The 20000-nt window shown below is 39.3% G+C and overlaps 1 pseudogene; it reads right to left on the reverse strand.

Moving 5' to 3' along the window:
* Nucleotides 1-17701: 17701 nt before the first annotated feature.
* On the reverse strand, nt 17702-18848 carry LOC139356476 (uncharacterized; annotated as a pseudogene).
* Nucleotides 18849-20000: the final 1152 nt, after the last annotated feature.

Genomic DNA, 20000 nt, shown 5'->3' on the forward strand with positions numbered 1-20000 from the left:
CCTATGATGGGTGATATTTCATCCATTGAGAAATTATTGGTTTAACTCAAAATCAGGAGATCTAGATGCTACCCCTGAAATGAGATAATAACTTGTAATATCCTGATTACTGATTATCAGAGGTGTCTTTTTTGGTCTAAGCCTGAAGTGTTCTTTTAATGTCTAGTGCGCCTGTCCTTTTATGCTGCATGTGAGACAGAAAAATTTCTGCCCCCAGGGCCAGGCACTGTGGCTCATGCCTGTCATCTCAGCACTTTGGAAGGCCAAGGCGGGTGGATCTCTTAAGGTCAGGAGTTAGAGACCAGCCTGGACAACATGGTGAAACCCGTTCTCTACTAAAAATACAAAAATTAGCCAGTGTGGTGGTGTACCCTTTGTAATCTCAGCTATTGGGGAGGCTGAGGCATGAGAACCACCTGAACCTGGGAGGTGGAAGTTGCAGTGAGCTGAGTCCTGCGCTCCTGCCCCAGCAACAGAGTGAGATTCTGTCTCAAAATATATATATATATATTTTTGCACCCAGGACCCATCTATTCTTTCTCTGTTTAATTTTTAAAAAAATTTCTGTATGTACTTAGTAGGTGTATATATTTATGGGGTACATTTTGTTCCTGAAAACTGCCATATCTTTCAGTTTCTTTCCATGTGCTTTGGATAAAGCTGATTTTACTGTGAAGACACAAAAGTATATATTACCTAGATCTGGCTAATCAGCACAGCATATTACTCTGGCTGTAGTGATGGATTCATGAACATATGACCCATTCAGGGCCAATAAGATGAATAAAACTTTATGGTGGAGGTGGTCTTGGATAGGATAATCTCACACTTTCTTAAAAACCATGAAACTTAGAGCATGTATAGTTTTGAGCTGCTTAAGCTGTTTTTAAACCAAGAGGAGAGAGCTTACTGGAGAATAGCACTGATACTAGGTTTAGTAGAGTTGAGTGATAGAGAATAGGAAACTAAATCCTAGAACATTATTTCAACTGCTGATCAAATAACTTCTGAATTTTTCAGTCATGTAAGACAATAACTAATCTTTCTGTTCAAGACTTTGGAATAATTTTTCTGTCTGTAACAGATAGCACTTTTCAGGATATGTTACATAACCATCTCTAAAAAGATTATATTCTCCAGATCCAGCATAGAGCAGTGCTTGGTGTCCATTGCTGATGGAATTTCGAACGAAAGCTTCAATTTCATAATCAATTTTCTCCTGCCTCTTTGCTTCTATAGAGGAATACCTAAGGCTAGATAGTTTATAAAGAAAATAGGTTTATTTTGGCTCAATTTCATAATCAATTTCCCCTGCCTCTTTGCTTCTGTCTTCAAATCCTGCCTGTGTCAACTAATATAATATTTTTCCATTGGCTTAGGGCCCACAATATTGGGCTGACTTGCTTACTGCAATCGGGCAGAATAAATTAGGGAATAGTTAGGCTTGTTTTGGGCTTCATATTTGAAACTATGTCAACAGTCTCGTTGACCTGGTTTAGCCCTCAGTGACAACTCTTTTTTTTTTTTTTTCAAAAGACAGGAAATATTTACGATATTACTCTACTTATGAAGTTTTCCAGCCTGTCTCAAATCCCTGGACTTCCAAATCCTGGCTACCTACTTTGATGAAAGGCAGTAGGGATGTCAGAGAAGCAAAAGAACAAAAGGAAGAACAAGCAGATGTTAATGTTACTAACTTATCTTGATTAATTAAAGTTCTTAGATGTCAATTAATGATTGAAGCATTCTGCTGACATATGATTGATTATTTAGTGTTCATGAATAACTTCATTGTATCTGAGAAGGTCAACCTATGTGTTGACCCATGTGCTGATCTAAGAATGTCAACCTACAGGTCAACCCCCATAGTTTCTTGCACCAACCTTTGCAGGTCAAAGGCCTCTACCTTACGTGAGGAATAGTGATGATTATTACAGAAGGATTGCCAAGAATCAGGAATAAGTAAAGATGAGTTCCAACATAACATAGAGATGATTTTAAATAAGAACCCCAAGGAGATCAGGTTTGTGTCTGTATATCATAAGTACTCTCTTGAAGTCCTAGTACTTGGAGACTACATAAGTGTCACCTTGGCAGGAAGGAGGAAATGATGATGCAAGGTGACCTTGGAAGAAGTAGGACATCTCTCTGTTAGCTAGCTAGGGAGGCCATTAACAAAGTACCATGGACTAAGTAGATTAAACAACAAAATATTTGTTTCCTCACTTCCATCATTCTGAAGGATAGAAGTTCCAGATCAAGGTGTCAGTATTATTGATTTCTTCCTCTGATGCCTCTTTCCTTATCTTAGGGATAACTCTCTTCTCCCCCAGTCTTTACATAGTCTTTCCACTTTGTCCACTCATATCTGTGTCCAAATTTTTATTTTTATAAGACAACAAGTCATATTGAGTTAGGACATATCCTAACGACCTAACTTTAACTTCATTACCTCTTCAAAAACCTATCTCTAAATATGGTTACATTCTGAGGTAGTGGGAGTTAAGAATTCCACATATAAAAAAAATTTTGAGTGAACACAATTCAGCCCATACTTTCTCTTACTCTGTTCCTTGCCTCATTTGTTATGGCACAAATTCCGCTGCTCAGTCCCTTCAGAGACTCCCATTGCATTTTTGACAGCTAATTTTAGAAAGAAAAAAAAGCTGGGCAATCGTGTTAGTCCATTTGTGTCACTATAGAGGATATACCTAAGGCTAGATAGTTTATAATGAAAATGGGTTTATTTTGGCTCATGTTTCTGCAGACTATTCAGAAGGTGTGGTGCCATCATCCACTCCTGGTGAGGGCTTCAGGAAGCTTCTGATCATGGTGAGAGGTGAAGGGGAAGCTGGTGTATCACATGGCAAGAAAGGGAGCAAGAGAGAGAGAGGAGAGGTACCACAGTCTTTTTAAAAACCAAATCTTCCATGAACTACCAGAGTGAGAACTTATTCATTACCATAGGGAGGGCACCAAGCTATTCAAGAGGAATCTGACCCTATGACCATAACACCTCCCACTAGGCCCACCTCCAACACTGGGGCCACATTTCAACATGAGATTTGGAGAGGACACATATCCAAACAATATCATTTTCTTCCTGACCCCCAAAATATCACATCCTTCTCATATTGCACTCATCTTTTCTCAATAGTATCCAAAAGTCTCAACTTTTTTGGCATCAGCTCAAAAGTCCAAAATCTCATCTGAGACTCAAGGCATGTTCCTTCCAACTATAAGCCTGTAAAATCAAAACAAGTTATCTAATTCCAACATACAATGCTAGTACTGGCATTGGGTAAACATTCCCATTCTTAAAGGGAGGAATCAGCCAAAAAGGGATGGCAACATGCCCCACACATTTGTGAAACCCAGAAGGGCAATCATTGAAACTGAACACTCCAAATTAATTCCAGAGTCATGTCCTGTATCCTGGGCACACTGGTATGAAGGGTGGGCTCCCAAGGCCTTGCACAGCCCCATCTATGTGGCTTCTTTGGGTGTATTCTATGTGGCTGCTCTTACGGGTTGGAGTTGAGTGCCTATGGCTTTTCCAGGCTCAGGATGCAAGCTGTCAATGATGCTACCATTCTTAGGTCTGGAGGGCGTTAGCCCTGCTCCCACAGCGCCACTTAACAATTCGCTTATGGGGACTCTGTGTGGGGGCTACAATCCCACTTTTCCCCTTGCCAATTTCCTAGTAGAGATTTTCTGAGGGGACTCTGCCCCTTCAGCAGGCCTCTGCCAGGGCCCCCAGGCTTTCCAAAACATTCTCTGAAATCTAAGGGGAAGCTGCTAAGCTTCCTTCGCTGTTGTGTTCTGTGCAACTGCAGGCTTAACACCATATAGCAGCCAACAAGTCTTATGACTTATGCCCCCTGAAGTGACAACTGTAGCTGTACTTCAACCCCCTGTGAGCTGAGTCTGGAGCCAGAGGAGCTGGGATGTGGGAAGCAATATCCTGAGGCTGAGCAGGGCAGCAGCATCCCAGCCCTGGCCCCCCAAACCATTCTTTCCTTCTAGGCCTCTGGTCCAGTGATGGTAGGCACTACTTTGAAGATCTTTGGTATGTCTTCTAGGCCTTTTTCCTATTGTCTTGGCTCTCCTTTAGTCATGCTAATCTCTCTAGCAAGTGGTTGCTCTGTAGCCTGCTTGAATTTCTTTCCTGAAAACACTTTTTCTCTACCATATGACCAGGCTGGAAATACTCCAAATTTGAAAATATCCAACGATGCATGAATAGTCACTTGTTTATTATGACTTTCCTTTTGCTTTCAGCATGTGCTGACTGATCACACTTCACATCATCCTGCTCTTACTCCATTTTCCCACATTTACTATTTACAAACTCTTCTTAAAGTCTTGCTAATACCCTATATCTAAATAAACTCAAGATCATTACATGCTTCAAACAAATATTATTTGGCTACAATTCTATAAATGACTTTTATTTAATTATTGTAGCTTCTTGAATCAATAAAGCTACAAGATGTGAAGAAAGAGAAAAATTAAATAACTCAGTTATCTGGAAAGAATCTGTTTGTTCTTTAATAAAGTGACATCATAATATTCACTTAAGTTCATGACAGTATAATTCCAAAAGTAAATAACACCTTACAAAATATTTCATTGTAGTGTCAAGAGGAAATAATATTTTCCAGTGCATACACTTTACATTTTGCTCTGTTTTTAAAATCTTCATATAAATAAAAAATAATAGATAACTACAAAAACAAAAGAAAATGAAATAACAACAAAACACAGTTATCTATTGACTGGAGATACTCTAATAATTAAGTCTCTAAAACATTCTTATCATTTTTTTTTCCAGTTAGAAACTTTAATCAAGTTATGCATAACTCTGTAAGATCAAGTAAATGCCCTATTATCCTAAGATGTAATGCTTGAGATTCTAACAGTTTACATGCAGTTCGCAATATCAAGATGTTAATTGCTTTTTAATAATAGGGAAAGCCCAAACATATTTATTTAATTAGAAGTCTATAATAGACCTAGTAAAAGAAGACAGGCAAAATTTTATATAGAGCTGATTGATAATCTCCGTGAGACAATTTTAAATTTTTGACTACTTCGGGAAACAAATTGTATTTTTTTAATTTTCACAAAAATAAATCAGTGTATTTTGTGAGAAAAATCTAAATGAAGTGCCACTATTGCTTAACATGTTTAACAGAAGCAAAGCATGCACTGTTCCATGAGCACCTCACTCAGTATACCATATACCAACTAGTACTACATCTTCAAGTATGGAAAATAAGTTTTGTATTGATTGCAAGTGATCTTTTTGTGACTCAGATAGCTGGTGCTTTGTTGCCAACTATCCTTAAGTCTAAATTCTTACTTTCCATTCCCAGGGAATCAAAAATACCAGCCACTCAAATCTTCCCTTTGCCTGCTGTTAATTCCAAGAATCAAATAGATAACCTGATAAGCTCTACTTGCATATCATATCATATATATATATATATAAAACTTAAGTTAAATCAAAGTTTAACGTAATTGAGGATAGATTTTGGCAGTAAACAGAACATTATCTGAAGTCTCCTTTCCTTACTCAATTAAGCTGCAAGTTGGTGTCATTGCACCCCTGTCCATGGAGTTCTTGATTTATTTTTATCTGAAACTGTAGCAGGAGGAGCGGCAGACAAAACTCCTCAGACACCGAGTTAAAGAAGGAAAGGGTTTACTCGGCCGGGGGCATCGGCAAGACTTCTGTCTCAAGAGCTCAGCGCCCGAGTGAGCAATTCCTGTCCCTTTGAAGGGCTCACAACTCTATGGGGGGGTGCATGTGAGAGGGTCGTGATTGATTGAGCAAGCAGGGGGTACGTGACTGGGGGCTGCATGCACCGGTAATTAGATCGAACAAAACAAGATAGGGATTTTCACAGTGCATTTCTATACAATGTGTGTAATCTATAGATAACAGAACCAATTAGGTCAGGGGTCAATCTTTAACTACCAGACCCAGGGTGTGGCGCCGGGCTGTCTGCCTGTGGATTTCATTTCTGCCTTTTAGTTTTTACTCCTTCTTTCTTTGGTGGCAGAAACTGGGCATAAGACAATATGAGGGGGTTGTCTCCTCCTTTAAAACAAATTGATGTGGATTCTGACAAGCTCTTCCAGCCATCATTCTTTTCCCATGTTCTGAGTCACAGTGTTTTAACTTTTACTCTGTCATTGACTTATTTGCAACTCATGACTCCATTTATAACCCACTGTGGGCTCTGTCACCCCTATTTCGAATTCAACTACCCGCCAAACACTTCAACTCTAGTCAGGGTGCGTCCTTCATTTTCTTAATTATTCAAAAACTTGTATTTCAACCTGGATATTTCATAAAGATTTGAAAATTTACCTTATCCTAAATGATCTTGTTGTTTTTAACTAAAACTGTCCATAAAATTGTTTTTCTTCAATTTCGGTGAATGACTACAATATCTATCATTTGCCTAGGCCAGAAGCCATTAACCTGAGGCCCAGTGGATTTTCCTCTGTAAAGTCTCTCAAGGTCTATCAGTTACAGAGTTCTGTGGATTGCATTTCTTTTATCTGATTCTTTCCCTCCACCATAATACCACACATTTAGGTCCTTATTTTTTTCTCCTCTACTACTGCAATAACCATCTACATTCTTCTAGCTAATATCTGTGATCAGTATATTGCTGGTTCCATATTCTTGACTTTGATATATGCTTCTGTCTAGCTATTTCTTCAGCTCTTTGAATTAAGTTCGCCACCAGCTTCCTGGATTTCTTCAGTTCTCTGATTTCTATGTGCTCTGAATCTCAGTTTTTTTCTATCATTCTTGGTCCAGTAAAATCCTATACCCTGGCTAAGTTTAAAATTCATCACCAGTAACAAAGAGATTCAGGTATTAATATTTAGCCCATATTTAGTGATCTAGCATCAATTCAAACTCTTTGATTTTATGTTACCTAATTACAGCTTGGAGCTAGTTTGTGACATCTCCTGGTTACTTCTATGGTCTTGGCTTTTTATGTGCTTATCACTCTTTAAAGACATTAGCTCTTGAAAAATTTCTTCTCAGTAAGTTTTTATATCAATGTTACCTTTTGGAAGACTTTCCTGACTCCTCCCAATTAATGTTTTTTTTTTTCTCCTCAACTTCTTCTGTGTTTTAAAGATTATAGGGAAACAATGATGAATAAGAAATAAGGGGCCGGATGTGGTGGCTCATACCTGTAATCCCAGCACTTTGGGAGGCCGAGGTGGGTGGATCACGAGGTCAGGAGTTCGAGACCAGCCTGACCAACATGGTGAAACCCCGTCTCTACTAAAAATACAAAAATCAGCCAGGTGTGGTGGTGTGTGCCTGTAATCCCAGCTACTCAGGAGGCTGAGGCAGGAGAATCACTTGAACCCAGGAGACAGAGGTTGCAGTGAGCCAAGGTGGTGCCACTGCACTCCAGCCTAGGTGACAGGGTGAGACTTTGTCAAAAAAAAAAAAAAAGAGAGAGAGAGAGAAAGAAGGAAGGAAGAAAGAAAGAGAAAGAAAGAAAGAAAGAGAAAGAAAGAAAGAAAGAAAAAGAATTAAAGAAAGAAATGTTTGTTGTAGGGATTATATTAAGGTAAAGTTAATTGTTCTTTTGATCAACCCCAAATTCCTTAATAACTGAAACAATAGAATTGACTTTTTTTTTTTTAATTTATGACAAGTCCAAAACAGTATTACTATATAGTGAATATAAAAAAAATCCATGAGGTGATATAGTGACTTGGGCTACTTCTGTCAAAGATTACACTGGACCTATCAAACTGACAAGAAAGACTTTATTCAAGACCATAGCAATACATGCCAAGATTATTGCAGTCAGAGAAGGATAATAAATTCAATGCCATTGAAATGAAAGGAGAGAAGAGTAAGCACTCTGATGAGGGAGTGAAGGAGTGCTAGAGTCAGTGTGGTCAATGTGATTAGCCCATTTGCATTTGCTGTTTGTGCTTACTGAAGTTAGACTCCTACATTCCCACAGAGGTAGGGACTCTATCTGTCTTCATGATTGCATTTCAAAGGGATGGCTCTCAGGTTTTTGAGAAAGACATTCCTGGGTTGTAGAAAATTTGCTCTCAAAGAGGTAGAGAAAGAATTAGTAATTGTAAATTTTTTGAACACCCTAAGGAAAGAGGTTGGAAGCATCAGTCAGGAAGAAGCCTGTCTAAATCTGTCTAAAGTTTGTCAAACTGAAGGGAGCTTTATGGCTATCTTGGTTACTTTTTGAATGTTTATATCATCTACACATACCTTTGAAAGTTCTATTGTTTGCCTCTATCAACCAAGTGCATAAGGAAAGACAATGAAAGCAGCCCAGGAAAGGTTTCACAGTCTAGTCCTGAAAGTGGCACATTTCACTTTCACTAGTCTTCCCCTAACTAAAAGTTAGACAATTGGCTACATTCAACTGCAAATGTGGGGGGCAGCCATGTGATAGTAAGTGGTAGCTGAGATTATAACCTTCCTCTTTGGATTACTTACTCCGGCTCCTGTGTTCTTTCTAGTGCACCACACTGCATAGCTTTCCAAAATCCGAGTGGGAAAAATCACATGAAAAGTGAACATTTCAGTTACTTATCAGGAGGTTTGGTTATGCTTTTCACAGCTTTAGGCAGAGGCTATAAATTCACTGATCTAATGAATGAAAGAGCAACACATATAAAGAGGTGGAATTTTTTTTCTCTATCATTTTAGTGACAATTGATGACCTTGGGCAAGTCACTTAACGTCTCTGTCCCTTTGGCATTAAAATGAAACACTGTTTCATACCTCTTAGTACCCTCTCAGGCAAGACCTTTACAAGAAAACTAATCCAAAGCAACTCCAGTTTGCTTTTGAAACATTAAAGTTTTCTAGCAGCTTTGCAGAGACTGTAGATGCCCAGAGGACAGTCCTTCATTTTGTGTTCCAATAATTCCCACGTGCAGACTGAGCAGGGAGAAAGAAAACTAAAATATAAATAGAGGGCTGTAGAGGTTTAATAAAATCCTCAGGAGTCTATGAGTTTTATCTTTATTCTAGTCACTTCAATCAGTTATTAATTCAGTCATTAAAAGCAAATTTTTAAAAACGAAACAAAAAATACTCTGTAATGACATAGAATATTTATAGTTTGCTAATAAAATGCCCCAGGCATAACTTACACATTTACTATACTTCTTATTACATTTTGAAGTCATTAAGTTTAAGTCATGTTTGATGTGCATTTTTAAATGAAAAAAAAATATATAAAGAAAGACTGTTGTTCAAGTTTTATTGCTATTAAGTTTGAATGGTAGTTGAAAATCCAACATTTTGCAGATATGTTACACATTATGTAGGTGGAGACAAGGATATTTTAATGAAGGCTTTTTTCCCAACTCTAACAAACATAATTTCTTACATTGGCATGCATTCTTCCACATTAGGGCAGGCTTGGTGACCACCATAAATGAACGACGCAAAATATTCACATACATCAAATTGAATCAATTTCCCACTTAAAGTTATTCACTGGCTTTCTGTTTCAATCAGAATAACTCAAAATTCCTTATGCTGGTGCACAAGTCCCTCTGTCATCTGATCTTCGTCTTCTCCTAGAACCTCAACTCCTTACTCTCTCCCTCGTTCATATTGCTGTTACTGTGCCTTAAACAGACCATCATTCCTCTCACTTCAAGTCACAGTTTTTGTTGTTTCCTCTGCCTGTAACATGCCATTTTAGCCACTCAGGTCTTAAGGCAAATGGTGTGGACTCAGAAGCCTTTTCTGGCACAGTCTCAAAAATAGCACGCTCCTGATCCTTGCATGTCACTACCCTAGTTTGTCTACTTAGTACTCACTTAACTTGTACTGATTCTTGAATTTTGTCATCATTTTATTGTGTGACTTACATTTCTGGAATGACTGCTAATTCCACATGGGCAGAGGACTTCTCAGAGTCAATCTTTTCCGTTCCTGTGCCCACAGTACCTAAAATGGCGTAGGTGCTCACTGCAATGATTTGTATATCCCAGTGTTCCTTTCTCCTAACTCTCTTATCATCCTGAACTTTTCCTTGATTATCTTATGGTCCATTGATTGCTTTCTTTGTCTCTTCTGCAGAGATAAAGATGTTGAACAAATAGACTATTGGAGGCAATAATCTTAATAGGATACAATTTTGACAGAATAAAATGCATGTTATATAATCCAGAGCAGTTTAGAGGTTACAAAATATAATTAAGATTGCAAGCTCTGGGGCTCCAGAACTTGCCTTGAATCCCAACTGTGTCATTTACTAGGGGTATATCTTGGGCAGATTACTTAACCCATGCGAAGATCTGTTTTTGCATCTCCAAAGTGAGGATGATAGTTTTTGCCTCACTGAGGTTGTTGTAACCATTAAATGAATCAGTACATTACCTCTATAAGCAAAACTTTTAGAGAATTGCCTGGCTGTCCATAAATGTTAATTTTCTTTTTCTTTTAAAAAATTTTTCAGCAATTCCAAAAGGAGTACAAAAGACTGAATGGACAATCTACCTAAATTGAAGAGAAATTTAGGAGCCGAACTGCTAAAAATAACAACAGCTTATACTAATTTAGTGCATATTATATTGTTTCTGGCACTGATCTGATTGCTTTATATATGTTACTTCATTTACTTATCATACCAATGCTCTGAAGAAGTTCTTATTTATGTCTCCATTTTAACACGGTGAAACCAGAAGCATAAGGTCATACAGTTACGAAGTAACAGAGCCTGGATTTGAATTTAAGCACTTTGAGCTCTAGAGTTCTTGTTCTTGATCATTAGGTCATACAACATTTCAAACAAACAAAAAAATAAAACCTCTCTTCAATCAATATAGATCATGAAAATATGACAAAATAAAAGAATAAATTATTAAGATTTTTATATATGGAAATTTCTAATTCATATGCAGTGAAACATGCTTAGCATTTTTCTCCTTTCTATTGTAGATGTATCATTTAAAATGTGTAGATGCTTATGAGTAATTTATAAACAGAAAAATATTAACATTGTCAGATTATTTTCTCAAAACATAGGAAACTATAAAAGTATAGAACACTATTTAAAAGTCAATTGGAGTTTCCATAATCCCAGTTTATTTGATTTCATACTAAAATGTTCTCATATGGAGATAGGGTTGAAGACAATTTAGATTATCCAAATATAAAACATGGTGCCTTACATGTAGTGAATACTCTTAGTGGTAGGAACATTTCCTTTCTTGCTTAGCCCCTCCTTACATCTGTTTCTTTGGAGCAAGATTGTCTCCCTTTTATTTGCCAGATTTTTCATTACATTATTTTAGGCTTGTAGACCTAGCTGAAGTTAAAAGCTAGAAGCAGGCTTATGTAACTTGCTTATAATATGATTGTCTAGATTTATATATGAAGCCTATGTTTAACATGTTAGAATTTGAAATTATTTTATAATAAAATATGGAAGCAGTTAGTCAATTATGTCTGTGCATGTGTGCATCCAATACCTCAAAGTCATGAAGCTATGTCTTAGTTACCCAATTATCCCAGTGAAAGGATGTGTTAGTCCATTTTCATAGTGCTGTGAAGAAATGCCCAAGACTTGGTAATTTATAAAGACAAAGAGGTTTAATGGACTCACAGTTCCACATGACTGGGGAGGCTTCACAATCATGACAGAAGGCAAAGGAGGAGCAAAGGCACGTGTTACATGGTGGCAGGTAAGTGAGTACGGGCTAGGGAACTGCCCTTTACAAAATCATCAGATCTCATGAGACTTATTCACTATCATGAGAACAGCATGGGAAAAAAAAAAACACCCCCGTGATTTAATTACTTCCCACCAGGTACCTCCCACGACATGTAGAGATTATGGGAGCCACAATTAAAGATGAGATCTGGGTGGTGACACAGCCAAACCATATCAAAGGAAGAAACTGAGAAACTGGTGGCTCTCTCTCTTTCTGTGGGGCAGCCTGAAGTTATAGGACACTCCTCATTATGTGATGCTGCTGAGGTAACTGTTGATACTTGCTGATGTATATGTTGCAAAACAATATTTACTCTTACACCCGCTGCACCATACCCCGTTGTTTCAATTATCGATTGCTCTATAACAAACAATCCAAAAATGTAGTGGTTTAAAATAACCACCAGTTTACTTGGTTCCTGATTCTTTAGTCAGAAATTTGGGCAGAGAACGGTGGAAGTGATGTAGCTTGAAAAGGAAGAAGCAGGCTTCCATAGCTTTATTGAAGTTTTATATCTGAGGATTTGATTTTAGTGATTGATTGGTTTCTTAAGTTCACCTCCATGTGACCTCTCCACATAGCTACTTTGTGCTTTCTCATAGAAAGGTGGTCTCAGAGCTTCAAGAGAGTGCAGTATATGAAGACTAAACCCAATGTATGTGCCTAGCAAGTGTCTGCTTGCGTCAGATTTTCCAATATCCCATTGGCCAAAATAAGTCACATAAGCAATTCCAGAGACAGTGAGAGGAGACTGTATAGAAAGTGAATACTGGGAGCCAAGGGTTTGTGTTAGCAACCAATGTAAATGTTTTCTATAGACCATCTTTTAATATAAAAAAAATTAACAGATCTCTCATATAAAAAATACATGATATTTCTCCCCAAACCCTCAATATCATATTGCTTTATGGTGTCAGGCTCAGCGTCTTGTCATCTAAATAAGGTTTAGGTGCAAATGAGGATTCTTAGATGCAGTTCTGCCTCCAAACACCCAATATTTAATGATGTAACAGTAATAGGAAAATGAAAGTATATAAGTCTAGTTAAAAAGTGGAGAACATATGGCACATAGCAACAACTGACCTGTAACAATTCTGAAATCCATCCAGCCCCAGGGAGCAGGAAATGGTCCTTTATCATGGGCCAGTTCTGTATCATGGAATGATTCTGTCTGGATTTTCTTTTTGTTTTTGTTTTCTTCCCCCTGAGTGTGCCTTTGTTTTTCGTAAGAAATGCTCTCCATATGCAAGCCTGTTGCCCACTTTCCAGGCCCAAGGCCAAAGTCACATGTTTTAGGTTTATATTATAGCAACACTCCACTTCTAGTATCAATTTGTCTTACAGTTATCTGTTGGGACACAACAAACCACTCCAAATATAGTACCTTAAAACAAGAAATATTTATTTGTTTACAATTTTGTGGGTCAGAATTTTAGGCTAGGAACAGTAGAGATAGCTGGTACCTGCTTTACAATGTCTACGGCATACACTGCTAGGAGTGGAATGGCTCAGGCAGGTTAAAAGAGATCACCTAGCACCAAACACTTGGGATGTTGGATCTGGATATTGTTTCCATCTTTTGTTTTCTACCCATCGAGCTACCCCTGTGGCTAGCTTGCGTTTTGCCATAGAGAGTGGTTTTATAGATTCAAATGGCAGCATTTCAAGAAGACAAAGACCATGTGCAAGTACTTATCAAGCCTCTGCTTGCATCACATTACTAATGTCCCCTTGGTCATGCAAACCACATGGCCAACCTCAGAGTCACTGGGCAAGGGGTATACACAGAAGTGTAAATACTACCAAGTGTGGTTGATGGGAGAACAGCAATGGAACAATCTACTGCACCTACCTTGGGAAAGCATAGAAAGCTGCATTGAACTGTGTTTTTACCATTTGGTTTGTGTTATCATTGGAAAGACTCACTTATTTTGAGAAGAAAGAACATGTTCTCAATTCATCTTGTATAACAAAAGCTTCATTGTTATACTGGACTCAGGTAGTGCTCAGTTAATATTTGTTGAATAAGCTGAATGAATAAAATTCATGTATATCAACATTTCTAAGATGTGAGCTACAAATTCAATCTTGGAAGATTGAATAAATAGAGTTCCCTAGTCAAATTCTATGGTAGTTTGGTTACAGTATTGGTTCCCATACACGATTCTGTTCTGTATAAATGTCCTTTGTAATATAACTTCCATCAAGAGGTAAAATCTTTTTCTCTTTTCCTTCCATCTGTGCTGCACTTGTGACTTACTTTGGCCAACAAAATACAGTGGAAGTGATGTATTGCAGTTTTGAAGTATAATTCCAGAAGCTTAATATGCCTTTATTTTCTCCTTTGGAATCCTGCTTCTGCTCGGAGAACAAGTCCAGGGTAGCCTGCTAGAAAACAGAAGACCATCACGTTGCCCCAGCTGAGGATATTAGATTGTTCAGTCTCTGACTGACCTGCCAGCTGATGAGATAAGCATGGACAAGTCCAGAGATCAGTGGTGTTTGGTCCAGATAAGCAGAACTGTTCAAATTCCATAGATTCAAAGTTTTGGAGTAGTTTTTAATGCATCAGTAGTTAATGAATAAAAATATCTTAAAATTTACAATACTCATGAATGTAATATTAACAATGAGAAAAAAACCCTGCATAACCAAAACGATTACAATAAAACGTATCTAATTCCGTCTAACAAATTTCTCCAAATTATTTGGAGTTAAAATTTCATATGATCTGTTTTTTTAATATTAATGTATTAATTGCTATATCTCTGCTATAATAGTCTTTAGAGCACACTTTGGAAACTTCTGTAGAATTCAGCAATACCATGAAATTTAAAGTATTTTTCCCAGAAAATATAAAGTGGTGACATTTCAATCAACTTATTATTATTATTATTTGCAGTTGCAAGATTTAATAGAGTGAAAACAGAGCTCCCATAAAATGGGAGGGGACCCAAAGGGAGTTGCCACTCCCTGCTGGAATGCCTGGGTTTATATCCCAATGATTGTCCCTCTCCCTGTACTCTCAGGTGATATATGATTTGGGTATTTCTTTACCTCCTGCTTTAGGTTCATATGTATTTTAGTGAACCCTCTTTACTATCTGATTGGTTGGGTGTGAGCTGAGTAACAAGCTAACACCTTGCTAGGTGCAGTTTGTGTTTAACGTAGGTGCAGTCACCTTTCTCATCTAGGCTTAGGGATTCTTAGTCGGCCTAGGAAATCCAGCTAGTCCTGTCTCTCAGTACCCCCTCTCAACAGGAAAACTCAAGTGCTGTTGGGGATGTTGGTGGACAACTGCTCTTAACTGCTTCCTGCTGAATTGGGGCGTAGTAGGGGTCATGCAGTTGAGATTTCCTTGGGAGGGGTGACTTCTATGTCACCAACTTCAGAGCATGGACTAGCAGGCCGGTTCAGGGGTCTGCAGTAGATCTACAGTAGATCTTATTCAGGGACTATATCTGGGGGTCCATTTGAAGAACCATTTGTGGTTTTACAGCTTCGATTTTGGAAGAGACAAACTTAACAAGGAGGTTAAAGACACAAGAATTGCAATGTATGGCCTGAAGTGCAGGGGCATAGGGGTATGGGGATGAAAGTGGGGTTTCCTTTAGAAAAACTCCTATACCACAGGGAATCAATATTTCTGAGAAGCCACATTCTCCATAGAAGCTCTTGATAAGGGGAGCTCCTGGTAGTACAGCGGCATGGAGGGGGTGCAGTAAGAGTTAAAGGGGGTAAGAGAACAGTAAAAAGAAAAACATGACAAGGGAGGGCCATGGGGATTCTAGTTACTTTCCTCACAGTTTTCCCTTGAAGAACAGGCGCAGATCCTCCAGAGGTTCACAGGAATAGCTAGCACTGTCTCTTGGGATTTTCGGGTTCTTTTGGCAGTATCCAGGGTTTTACTTGAGTTTGATGTGTCCAAGACTCCACTCCAGCCACTTTAACCATGGTTGAGGTAAATAAAATGACTGGGTAGGGTCCTTTCCAGGATGTGTCTAGGGATGGGGAATTAGAGGGAAGGGACTTGACTAATACCGTGTCACCAGAGTGGAATAATTCCTTTCCCTCCTCTCAGGGGCAGGTTATCTGTAATATTTTAAGAACTTATTGATATTTGGCTAAGGAGGTGATGTCCGCAACTAAGTTGGCCGTCTCTCGGTCAAGCACAAGGTCATTGGTTAGGAAGGGCCGTCCATACAGCATCTCGTATGGACTAAGTCTCGCTTTTTGGGGAGAGTTTCAGATTCTTAGTAAGGCTATAGGCAACAGAGCAGACCATGCAAGGTGGGTTTCTTGGGTTAGCTTTTTTAGATGTTGTCTGAATGTTTCATTCATTTTCTCAACTTTTCTTGAGGATTGTGGTCTCCAAGCGCAGTGTAAGTGATATTGTATGCCTAATACCTGGGATACTCCCTGGGTTACTGTAGCCTTGAAAGCAGGGCCATTGTCACTCTGTAAGCCTCGGGGAAGTACGAATGTGGGAATTATTTCATGAATTAGTGCCTTCATTACCTCTTGGGCCTTTTTTGCTCTTCAAGGGAAGGCCCCGCCCAACCAGTGAAAGTATCTACCCAAACTAGTAGATAGTGAGATCCCTGAGATTGGGGCATGTGGATAAAATCTAGTTGCCAGTCTTCTCCTGGGTAATGGCCTGTTCTTTGTTCTCCTGAAGGAGCTTGGTGATAAATAAGGCAGGGGATTATTTCTTTGGCATACTTCACAGGCCCTGTCTATCTGCTCGACAGTTTTGAAAAGGCCTGGTCCGGTAAATAATAATTTGGCCATTTGATGGGTGCTATCAATGCCTAAGTGAAAGGTTTGGTGAAGGGTTTTAAATAATTTCCATTGGTTAGCTGCAAGCAAAAGTATTTTTTCTTCTTCGGTGGCTAGCCATCCTAAGGGAGGAAACTATGTCCTCATGAGGTTCCCCATTCTATTTCTCTTGCTGAGTACTGGGGCTTGGTTTCCTGGAGGGGATTTCCCCGTACTAGGGTCCTTCTATAAGCATTTCTAGTGGAGGGCCCCGCCTTGTGGCTCTTTTGGCTTCAATATCTGCTTGGCAGTTTCCTTCTATTTCCCTTTGGTTTCCTTTCTGATGACCCCAGCAGTGTAAGACTGCCACCTCTTTAGGTTTCTGTACAGCCAATGAAATCTCCTAATGGCTTCTGATGTTTGATAGGTGCTCCCTTGGAAGTTAAGGATTCCCTTTCTCTCCATATTGCTGCATGGGCATGGAGGATTAGGTGAGCATACTTAGAGTCTGTATATATACTTACCCTTTTTTCTTCTCCTAATTCTAGTGTATGATGGCCCTTGCTTTTGTTAAGATCTCTCTTCCTAACAAAAGAGTGGGGCTTTCAGTCATAATTAGAAAGGCATGTGAAAAGAGTAAAATTCCCCATTTGCAACTTAGTGGCTGGGAGAAGTATCTAGTGACTACCTGTCTTAGGACCCCTCTGATATTGACAGATCTGGAGGACAGTTGTGTGGGACAGGAGAGTAAGACTGAGAAGTCCGCACCAGTGTCCAGAAGACAGTTAACTCCCTGGCCCTCAATGGTTAAGCACATCTGGGGCTCTGTGAAGGTGATGGCCTGTGCTGGCGCTTGCCCTGGGCACCCTTAGTCCTGCTACTGGATCATCTGGTTAGTGGCTTCTGACTCAGAGAACCTTCATCTCCTGGGGTAGTGGGCCTTCCAGTGATTCCCTTGATATAAGGGGCATGGACGAGGGGGTGGCTTATTTCTATTCAGACAGTCTTTTTTAAAGAGTCCTTATAGACCGCACTGGAAACAAGCCCTATTGGGCATTCGATTTGCCCAGGCTTTTCCTTTTCCAGAGCCTCCAAAGTCCACTTGCCTGAGGGCCATGAGTAAAGTGGTGGCCTTTTATAAATCCAGTTTTGTTCCATTCCACCTGATCCTCCTGATCTCTATTATTTAAAAAACTGAAGTTGCCAAGTTCAATAGGGTTTCTAAGTTTTGCTCCAGGCCTAAGGCAGACCTTTGAAGTTTTTTTCTAATGTCTACAGCTGACTGAGTGATAAACTTGTCCTTTAAGATTAGTTGGCCTTCAATAGAGTTAGATGACAGGGAGGTATGCTTCCTCAGTGCCTCCCTTAGTCTCTCCAGAAAGGCAGTAGGATTTTCTTCCTTTCCCTGTATTATAGTAGACATCACTGAATAATTAATAGGCTTCTTCCTAGTTTTCTTTAGTCCTTCTAGTATGCAAGTTAGCAAATGTCTGCGGCACCAATCTCCATGTTCTGATTCTGTGTTCCAATGAGGGTCTACATTGGGAACTGCCTGCTGGCCTGTGGGGAATTGTTCTTTTCCCTCTGTTGTCATCCTATCACTGACCTGACTGAGATACCAGAGATCGCCAAACTCTTGGGCTGCAGTTATGGTGGCACTCCTCTAATTTGGGGTTAGTGTCTGATCTAGCAGTAACATTATATCTCTCCATGTCAGATCAAAGGATTGTCCTAGCCCTTGTAAAACATCACTATAGCCATCAGGGTTATCTGAGAATTTACCTAGGTCTATTTTAATTTGCTTTAAGTCTGACAGAGAAAAAGGTACATGCACTCTGATTGGGCCCAATTCTCCTCCTCCCACCACTTGGAGGGGGCATAATTGGGGAATATGGCACTCTTGGGTTCATTGTTTACCCCTTTGTCTATCTCTTTTTGACTGTTTGGATTGAAGGGGGGTCCTTATTAATTGGGGAAGGAGCCGGGGGAATACTAGTGCAGGGAGGTAGACTCTGAGGGCTTCCTGTAGGGCATAAATTACACTTTTTACATCATTGCGAGTTGTCTCTTAATGAAAAGAAAGTTTGCACATACAGCACTTCACTCCATTTGCCCTCCTTTCTACAAAAGAGGTCTAGCTGTAAGATGGTGTTATAATTTATACTTCCCTCAGGGGGCCAGGTTTCTGCCCCTTGAAGAGGATATTGTGGCCAGGCAGTACTGCAGAAGAATATAAGTCGCTTCTTTCTTAGCGTCTGAGGGTCAAATTGGTCCCAATTCTTCAGAATACATCTTAGGGGCGTTTTTTTTGCCTTGGGAGGAACATTTCCCATCGCTTTGGAGAAGTTCCATGTGCGTCACCAGATGTTACTGGCGGGTATTTGTTCTTAGAGCTCTCAACATGGTAGTGAGCTGCTCCCAAGATGAGGCGGGCCACTCCCAAGATTGTGGCAAGCCTTTGTTCTCTGACCTGGGGTTATTGGCCTCACAGATTCCAAGGAATGGAACCTTGGGCCATGCGGTGAGTGTTATAGCTCCATTAGAAGCTGTGGGTCACGGACGAGACCCGTGGAACCCAGCAACTAGTGTTCAGCTCAATTAGGACAGATCCAGGCACTTAGCCATGCAGGAACAATGACTAGCCTTTAGCCCAATGGGGAGCAGCAATTTGCACCTTGCTGGATCGGGAACACAGCGGACTCCCTGCCGGATCTGGAGGGGTGGAAGTCAGAGGCAGGTCTGCGACAACGGCAAACAGCAGTGGTGGACGACCAGCGAAAGTTCAGCTCAGGCAGTAATAAACACGGACCAGAAGAGTGTGCAGCTGCAGGATTTAATAGAGTGAAACGGAGCTCCCATACAATGGGAGGGAACCCAAAGTGGGTTGTCCATTTTTATTATTTCTATTTGTTTTAAAATAGTTTGTTTAGCTGAATTTGGTCAGGTTTATAGCATATATATTTTCAAAAAAATTATGTTTTCCCTTTTTTGTCCTTGCTACAAAATGTCCTCAATCTTTATAGTTCCAATGCAAAAATTTGTAAAAGATCATTTTATGCCAGACATACTTGAGGGTTAGTTATTCACACTGAGTCATGTACATATCAGATTAAAGTGTTCAGTGGTCGATGACTAATGGGCCAATATTAAATTGTGCATATGAGAAGTTCTCAAAATACTTCACACAATTGAAAAGGTAACAAGCCGGGCAAATGGAATAGAAAATAATACTTTAGATATCAGATGAGTTTTACAGAACAAGGTTTAATTTTCCTGCCATGCCAAAAAATATGGCTTATATACTTCTAAAATAAAAGTTCATATGCCTGTAGGGAATATAATATTTATTGAGATGAATCTTGACTGATTTTATCATGATTGCTAGAGTAAAAAAATGAATAAAAGAGTTGCTTTTAAATATAAAGAACTTTAAGATATTAATAGCCAATTGAATCTTACATGCAAATTTAAAAATGGATTTGTTC

The sequence above is a fragment of the Macaca nemestrina genome, chromosome 10, assembly GCF_043159975.1.
Source record: "Macaca nemestrina isolate mMacNem1 chromosome 10, mMacNem.hap1, whole genome shotgun sequence".
Taxonomy (NCBI): domain Eukaryota; kingdom Metazoa; phylum Chordata; class Mammalia; order Primates; family Cercopithecidae; genus Macaca; species Macaca nemestrina.